Source organism: Austrofundulus limnaeus, unplaced genomic scaffold (assembly GCF_001266775.1).
Source record: "Austrofundulus limnaeus strain Quisiro unplaced genomic scaffold, Austrofundulus_limnaeus-1.0 Scaffold269, whole genome shotgun sequence".
Classification (NCBI taxonomy): Eukaryota; Metazoa; Chordata; class Actinopteri; order Cyprinodontiformes; family Rivulidae; genus Austrofundulus; species Austrofundulus limnaeus.
Window position 1 is genome coordinate 349,766 of NW_013952671.1, and position 9,051 is coordinate 358,816.

The 9,051-nt window shown below is 39.1% G+C and overlaps 1 protein-coding gene across 2 annotated transcripts in view; it reads left to right on the top strand.

Moving 5' to 3' along the window:
• LOC106526285 (glucosidase 2 subunit beta) overlaps positions 1 to 9,051 on the top strand; it is a 210,977-nt gene that overhangs the window by 172,320 nt on the left and 29,606 nt on the right. The window lies entirely within an intron of this gene.

Below are 9,051 nucleotides of genomic sequence, written 5' to 3' on the forward strand. Positions count from 1 at the left end.
TTCTTACGTATTCCTTCATATTCTTTCTTTCTTTCTTTCTTTCTTTCTTTCTTTCTTTCTTTCTTTCTAAATGGATCTCAATAGACTGAGGAGTAAGTAAGCTCCTTTTTTGCAGCCCTGATAAAACAACTGGAGGGAGTGTTCAGATCAGTGGTTAAATTTAGATTAGGATTGTTTCAGGTTTTTCTGTTTTCTTTTGAGGAGAGACGGATGTGACACTTATTTTAGGTACATTCAGCTTTTAAGTATAAAAGCATTTAATTTGTTTGTTTAAAGAAGCCAGTAAGTAAACAACATTTTAGTTGTTAGCTGACATAAAGACAAGTGTTAATTTATTTAACGCCTACTGTGCAACATCTGTTGTATGAAGCAATGTACGAATAGTCAATTATATCATAACCATCAATTAGCTATACCTGCTTCAACCCAAAAAGGGTGATGGGATTTGGAGCCTCTCCCAGCTTGAGAGAGAAGGTACTCATTGAGCAGATTGCCACTGTGTTACAAGGAGACAGGTGATCATCCATACATGCAGCTACATATTACAGGTTTGGTTCTGCTGGAGGTTTCTTCCTGATTAGCAGGGAGTTTTTCCTCTCCACCTTTTGCTCAGGATTGGAGACTGTGATGAAKTGATTCAACACAATCTGCTGKYTTTTTCTTTAGATTGTTATTTTTTYATGWACAGTGCCCTGAGACAATRTATGTTRTGACTTGGGGCTWTAWATAAATAAAYTGAATTGAATTGATTTGAATTGTAGCAAACCTCAGTTTTTATTCATTACAGGAAAGACCAAGCTGAAACAACAAACTTCATTTATGTTTATCCACATCTATTTATCTTGCATAATACTAATAATTTCAGGATACAATGGTAAAGTGCAGCTCCTCTGTTTGAAGTGTTCTTCGGAAAGAATCTGTTTAAAGGATCAAAAGCCCGACACTTTCACACTTTTCCAACATCACAAATAAAATTGGGACTTCCTTGTCCCATTTTGCTAATGCACAAGAAACTAGAATGTAAAAGGAAAAAGATGAACTAGGATTCATCCCAAGAATTCACATTTATAAGTAGACAACARGCACTGATTTAGGTCAGCAGTAGTACCAATTAGTTACAGAAGATTAAAGCTTGGATTTCATTTTAAATATATAATCAAAATTACTTTCAATTGTAGCCTAGCATAAAGAAATATGTTCCTATACCGAATAAATGTTTCTATAGCATCAGGCTTAACAACACTGTATGGACAATCATTAGACTTTATATGGTTTTTCAGGAAGCAAACTTAATCAAAGGTGGACCATATGACTTACTTTTTTGGGGGGATTTCTAACGAACTTGAAAAAACATATGCGATAATTTGAGGAAGTTGTTGCTCTGTTACAAATCAAACTCCTGAGCGAACTATAGGTAGGTACTRAGGTGTATTTTTAAACATCCCTGCAGAGATGTAAAAATGTTTTTCTTGAGGAGTAGCAACCCTTAAATATACAACAGTGTTGAACAGTATTATAGGGACCTGATAATTACAAATGAAACTGAAGTGTTTGAATAACAATTAGTGTTATGATTAGYTTAATGCCAAAGTGTTCCAGAGAGACCTTGTTAGAAGTCCGAAAGTCTACCATTKTGAAGAAAACATGCTTATTTGTAAAAACAATGTATGTTCAAGCTTGTAATATTGTTTTGTTAACTTCATAAAGATGGCAAGAAAATATAAACATCATTGGTGCTATTGTTAAAGAGACATCTATTACTGGCTTGGGAGTGTGTGGAAGCAGTCAGTCAGCTGGGGAGAGACAAGACTGTTACTGTTAAAAGGGTAGCAGGACATACTGGCATTAATGGTCATGCAAGAGCCRGTAACCTTGCAAAAGCTGGCAGTCAGGCCCACTTCAAAGGACCAAAACCTGTTGTAGGTATTTCAACAACAGTAGGACTGCCCTACAGGCCTGGATCAGACGTCAACATCCAATCTGTTGGAGGGAGCTGACGGACTGTAGACAGCCACAAGAACTGATTAACTGTCCAAAWCTTAGAGTTGGGAAASCTCTCATCACCCTGACAAGAAAAACTCTAAGTACACTGGTTGGAGTCCTAACTGGGCACAATCTGCTCAACTGCCACACAATGGTGATGGGACTCCATGACAATGGTCTGTGTGATGCCAGTGGTATTGAATTAGAGACCTCTTTGCACTACTTAGACCACTGCCTGGCTCTGAACAGTCAAAGGAAAATAATTATTGTGGACCGCTTTATGGATCCCGAGAAGCTCAGAACACTGAGTGATTATAACCTTGTGTCCTTCATCTGAGGGATGTGAAGGTTTGATTAAAGCTCAGTGTCTTTTTGGGGAGAGCAATGGGCCCACTTACGTATGAGGCCCCCGCTCATATGGGTTCTTTATCCATCCCCACTCACCAAACCAAAGGGAGATCTAGATGTCCAAACCACAAGTAGTCAAATAAATTTTCCACCTTGAGTCCTTTGTGTTTAATTATGAAGTTAAAAAAAACAAAAAAACAATATTGAGGGTGCTGTGGCATAAAATTAGGGTCTTAAAGTCACCAGTGTGTTTTGCTCCAAAGATTTGGTTGGTTCTGCTCAAAGTCACATTATCAAAGCAGGTTAAATTAATGATCTGTCTAAGCATTTACAAACATTAGGTTTSCTTTGTTTTTGCATAATATGCTTTATTCAATTTAAATGTAGAAGAAATTAGTGATGTTGGGAACAAATTGGACCCAAAACTGTTTTTTTTCCTCCAGAAAAATCTTCTATCTCAGCAGATCTAGGGGAGACCATACCCTGCTGTCCAATCCACTGAAGTATGAAATAGTGCCTGAGGGCCGTAGTGGTTGCTTCTAAGATATTTATTCTCTCACTGTGTACCTTCAGCCCTAGCACACACCTGCCAAACACTGACAGAGTGGTACCAACTTATTATGGCAAGTGTCAGAGCTGCATTGTCAGACAGTGACAGATTGAACGTGGGGGATGGAAAGAGATGCAATGTGGAGTTCAGCGCTTGAATGGAAGGATCACTGCTGTCATTTTTTGATCTGAAGCTTCTAATTATTACTAAAGATTTAATAAGTGACCCACTGTGTTTCATCCCCTCGTCTTTCTGTCTTTAATATCCTTTGTATYCTCCACCCAGTGTCCCTCTTGTAGCACATAATCATCTGTCATATTTTCAGTCTGTGCAGTTGGTGATTCATATGCACAGCATCACCAGCAGCACACTCTGATTCCCTCCCACTCGCTTTTGCGCACTTTTATTTCTTTTTATCCTTCAGTCTTGCCCTTCCCTCTGTCTTTGTCTTTGTTCTCCTTGCTGTTTCCTCAACTTATTTTTCCCACTGCTGTCACTCTTTTTCTCCTCAAAGCCTTTGTCACCAGCCGTCCATCTTTGCCGATACCCCCACCCCACCTTCTTGTGTCACACTGTGCCCAATGCTAAGGATAGCCAGGGACAGTTTGYGTAAATGCGCATGTTTGACCTGTCTGCTACGTCGCATTTATGTAACACAGATGGYGGAACGCGATGGGTCTGTCGCACCAAAGAACAGCTAGTCACCCTGGTCTGCGCATTGGGCTCACCATTTTTAATCTTGTCTAACTTTTTTGATTTTTCCCCTGTTGCCTTGTGTTTTATTTTTTTTTTTTGTTTCTTTTTTTGATTTCTCACAATCTGCCACATGGAGGCAAGGATCCAAGAATTCAAGGTCAGATTCTAGTGTCTCTCACACAAATAGCCCATCTTTTTATGCAGTGATGGCATTTTGACAAAAGTGGGCAGGGATGCAAGTTGATGTGTGATGGAGAGTTGGAAAAAAGGTGCAGACATACAGGGGTACAACTCTTTTGGGACACATTTATGTTGTTGTTTTTTCCCCCGCTCCCTCTCTTACACTGCTCACCATGCCTCTGTCCATCAGGCACCATCTGTGTCTGGGCTCAAATGAGGATGTTTGTTGTCGCAGGATCACCTGCTTTTCTAACCTAATSAACCTCGTGACTTGCATTAAGAACAGCTTGATACCCTTACAAATGATAAAGAAAAGTCAAAAGGCCTTRAAGGGATCCCCGATTAGTTGTAACATTAGACTTTATTTGATAAACATATATTTTAACTGTAAAAGAAAGACTGTAAAAATACTGTAGGGTGTTTCGTTTTAATCATTTTTAAATTAAAAGTTTAAAAATATGTTACACAGATGGGGCCGTTTTATTTACATGCAAAGCATTCTGGGTAAATGATGACATCAACTAGGTCATTGGTATGAGGCTGCTAGTGAAGCGAAATATATACCTGAAGGTTAATCTTGGACAAAATCTGACGATCAACTCTTTTAAATGAAACCAGAGAGCGTTGACAGAGAGGAGAAGGTAGAAATGACTCAGTCTGTAACTGAAAATATAGATGGAGGACAACAGAGCTGCTTCATGGAAGAAGAACCTCAGTTTAGCCTGTTAGCTTTAGCGTTAGCCCTGACGCTATCACCATAWACATGTATTAGCTCAGCGCTACACATTCTCCTCTCGTCACTGAGGTCCTCCATCCACATGACAGAGGAATGCAAAAATGACAGCCTGCAACTGAAAATATGGATGGAGGACCTCAGTTTAGCTTGTTGGTCGCGCTAGCGCTGAGCTAATACATATAAGGCAATATAGCATCGGAGCTAATGCTAAAGCTAACAGGCTAAGCTGAGGTTCTTCTTCCATGAAGCAGCTCTGTTGTCCTCCATCCATATTTTCAGTTACAGRCTGAGTCATTTCTACCTTCTCCTCTCTGTCAACGCTCTCTGGTTTCATTTAAAAGAGYCGATCATCAGATATTGTCCAAGATTAACCTTCAGGGTGGATATAGCTCGCTAGCAGCCTCRCACCAAGGACCTATCCACGTCATCATTTACCCAGAATGCTTTGTGTGTAAAAACAATGGCTCCGTCCATGTTAAAATATATTTTTAAAAATTTACAAAACTAAACATCCTACAGTATTTTTACAGTCTTTATTTTACAGTTAAAATAAATGTTYATCAAATAAAGTCTAATGTTACAACTGATCGGGGATCCCTTTAAAGGAATTTTAGGGCCWACTGCTAARGKGTTAAAACCAAGACTGAGAGGGAATTCAGCATTTTTAAATATATATTAATGATGAWTTGGCTCTTGCTTATAAGGTTTCTGGTTGAGAAGCTGTGATACATTTTACAAATCAAATGGCAACACTTGCAAACAGTGTACTTAGAGAYATGTATTTGTATGAATCTGTGTGTAAATGGGTGAACAAGGCTCGTTGTTGATGGCATTTTAAGTGATCAACAAGAACACAAAACTACTTTACAAAAGAAGATCATTTTGAAATCAAAAAGAAAAGAAGATGCCATTTTGAGACCATTAAAAAMCATACTTAAATACTAAGACATTTTACAGAGTTTAACAGTCAAGTTGTTGTTATTAAAAGTTCAGGGGAGCAGTGAAAGTCAGGACTCAAGGTCAGGGTTCCACGAATACATCAACTTTTAACTCCAAGGCATTTTCCAAAAAATGCAAATCTTAAACTTTATAATATCCCTAAAGAGTAAAAAAAAATAAGCTAAATCTGTGARTTGGAGGAGTCTTTGCAGAAAAATTACAGAATTACAGTTGACAAAGTCTCCAAAATGAGAAGAAATTAATATTTAAAAAAAAGCTCAGCAGCCATTAGCTTAACTCTCAACTGTCAGTTTATTTCTGATGTCCATCTTTTACTCGCACTGCTTTTCCTCATCACTCACACAGCTTTTGAGCCCCCCACACTCCCCAGCCCACATGAACTTAATGCTGCAGCCATTTATTTTCCACCTCCACCCTTTTCTTCCTCATTAGGTCTCTGTCGTTCTCCGTCATTCCTCCAGCCTGGAAATCCTCTGTTCTCTTGTGGCAGTGTAGCAGTTCAAATGTCAATGAGAAAAGAAAAAAGAAAGGGGAARRRAAAAAAAGACAACCCGGCGGTCCTTTAGCCTGTCAGTTTCTTCATCAGGGTCTTTGATCAGTTTGTTTCTGGGGCTAGTATTTGAGCCTCAGCTCTCGAGTACTATCCCCAGCAAGTACATTACTGGCTGCTTSTGCTAAGTGAACTCCTCTAGATTTGTCTTTGCCCAAGTCTAAGAACTGTGGGTGGCAGGATAATTGGCAGCTCCWCGCTATTCCTTTGTTTCAGTAGGTAGCCATTAACATGAGAAGTAAGGCTGTTTACACTGACTTTTATTTGACTTTTACTGTCCTAAATATAGCTCTCTTCTTTGCTGTGCTACTTTAAGATAATTGACTTTTACGGTTTGTGCTGTACCTGGGAGTTAAAAGATCATATATGTGAAATACAGTATATATCACTAGTGCTGACCTGGGACTGACTGATTAACTTGTGGAGTTAACCTCATTCAAGATAGTCACTACAGCTAAACAAGTTACTGTAACTAAAAAGTCATTTTTATAGATATTGAGCTATTGTGGTATTAGCTKAGTCATCCCCAACACACACTCTTAGCTCTAGTGGGTAGCAAATTTTGAAATTGTGATAAACGATAATATTGTTTGGAGACAATTTTAAACTAATATAATATTCTGCTTTTGGATTATATTTGGTAGCKTTCTGAGTTTAAAATTCAACCAAATTAGTCAATATTACATACCAGTACATGGGTAAAGATAGGGACTCTGTGTGGTTCTGAACCAAACACTTCACAGTTCCTAATAACATTTGAATTTGTTTCCTTTTGTTTTTTTTCCCTTTGGCCATTCACCTTATAACTACTGTATCTTTATCTAGGGGGGGGTTATTTTTTGCTCCTGTTTTTGAGTCTGTGCTAACTTAGCTCATTAGGGACTCTTGAGTAACATAAAGTGATGTGACTGGTCATTACATGGGTCTGTTGATTGGCCAAGCAAGCTGAATTCTCTTCCAGCACCTGCACTGTTAATACTGCATTAGCATTGCCCAAGAAGAAGCTACTTGTTTTTTCTTTTCTACTAGGATGTTGTCTTTTTTTGTACATGCAGCACAACCTATAGGCTCCCATAACTGCTTCTGATTGTAGAGCTGAGTGTTCTGGACCTCATGTATAAACGGTGCATACACACAAAAAAGTTGCGTGCGCCAGGTTCTACGCCCACGTTGGGATGTATCAAAACCAACGTTGCGTTTTCACCTGCCGTGAGAATGTGCGGCAGCCACGCAAAGTTTTTCAGCCGACAGTTTTAACTCACAARGTCACGAATCTAACCTGCATCCACAGAAATATGACTTTGTTGTGTTTTCTGGATGTAAGGAGCGTCTGAACACGGTGTCAGATTTTTTTTTAGTTTGAGTTTTTATTATTTAAACTCGAACGATCATGAAACTGAACCCCGGGACTGAAAATCATTTAACCTCAGACAAGAAAATAGATCAGTCTAAAAATGATCAAAGAACCTCAGTCCAGTCTGTAAAGTGTTTTTATATTTTTGTCACATAATTGAAAACCTTTTGGGTCCCGGGCCGGAAAAACCCGACACATTACATGCGGCATTAAAAAAAAAAGTAATAAAAAAGGATGAAGCGAGGGAGCAAAATCGGATGAAAATGGTGGCTCACTGTACGGTAAGAATAATTATTTTTTCTGTTTGTTGTCTAATGGCTGATCCTGAGTTGAGTTGTGGCCGTAGCGCAGCAGGCTCGTGCTTTGGGTAGATTCTTGCGCCAGGCGCGTGCATCCTCGCCAGCTGGGAAGGTGTTCATATATGTCAACCTCTTTGGACATTTATCTGTCTAATGAGCCTCAAAAATCTATATTTTTTGTTGAAAATCCGTAGGCCGGGGTGGGGGTACGTGGAGATGACAGCACCTGTTGTAACGCAGGAGGAAAGTACAGCACAAAAAGTGGATAACGTAATGTTTATTGTTTTTTTTTTATTTCATTTTTATTTATTTTTTTAAACGTCCGTTCAACGCCGTGTTCAACTAAACAGACAACAACTAACCAGACTTCAATATCACACTCGAGAGATGTCTGTAAATTTCAGGAAAATCTCAGGCTTTGGTTGTCCCGTGCGAATGCGCCACATAAAACAATGTCACCCCACTCCTTATTTAGACAGTTTTCGTTCTCCGTTTAATGGGAAGGAAATGGGAAAYGATTTTTAGATKTCCCTGCATCTAAAAATCATTTCTGATCCCACAGAGAGGACAATCGGAGGAGACTCTCACATGCTGGACACATTTACATCTATTTTACAGATTTAAATGGAGGCGTGTCAGGGGAGGTGTCTAACGTGCGCTAAGTTCCACGTTCATTGGGATGTATAAARGAAAGGTGCGCAGGAACATGCGTACGCATGATTTTATACATCTGAATATTTTGGTGCGGCGCACATTTCTAAATTTGTCCGTACGTCAACTTTTAGTGTGAAAGCTGCGCAATCCTTTATGCATGAGGTCCCTGKTCCTTATAACCACTCTGTACTGAGACTAAAAGTAGTATCCCAACTGTGGGTAATGCTTGATCTCTTGATTTTTTTATGTTTATAGAAAGGAATTAGTGGTACAATAATCAGTCTTCTAAGATGTCTCAAACCTTTCTCGATTTTGTCGTGACTGTCTCCAACCCACTGGATTAACCCAAGAACACTTGATCAGTGGTTAGAGTGGTCGTTCTCCAGTGACAGTTGTACAGCCCCAATTCCAATGAAGTTGGGACATGTAAAACAGAATATGATTTGCAAATCCTTTTCAAATTGTATTCAATTGAATACACTACAAAAACAAGAAATTTAATGTTTACCCCTAAATTCCTTGAAATTGTATGTTGAGAAATGTTTTTAAACCRTTGGACTATTTGCTCACGCAGTTGGTCACAAAGTGGTGAACCTCGGAAACGGGTGAATGTCATGATTGCGTATAAAGGGAGCGTCATGACATTCACCTGTTTCCAGTGAATCTGTTCACCTGTGGAATGCTGCAAACAGGTGTTGCATTCCTTGACTTTCTCAGTCTTTTGTTGCCCCTGTTCCAGCT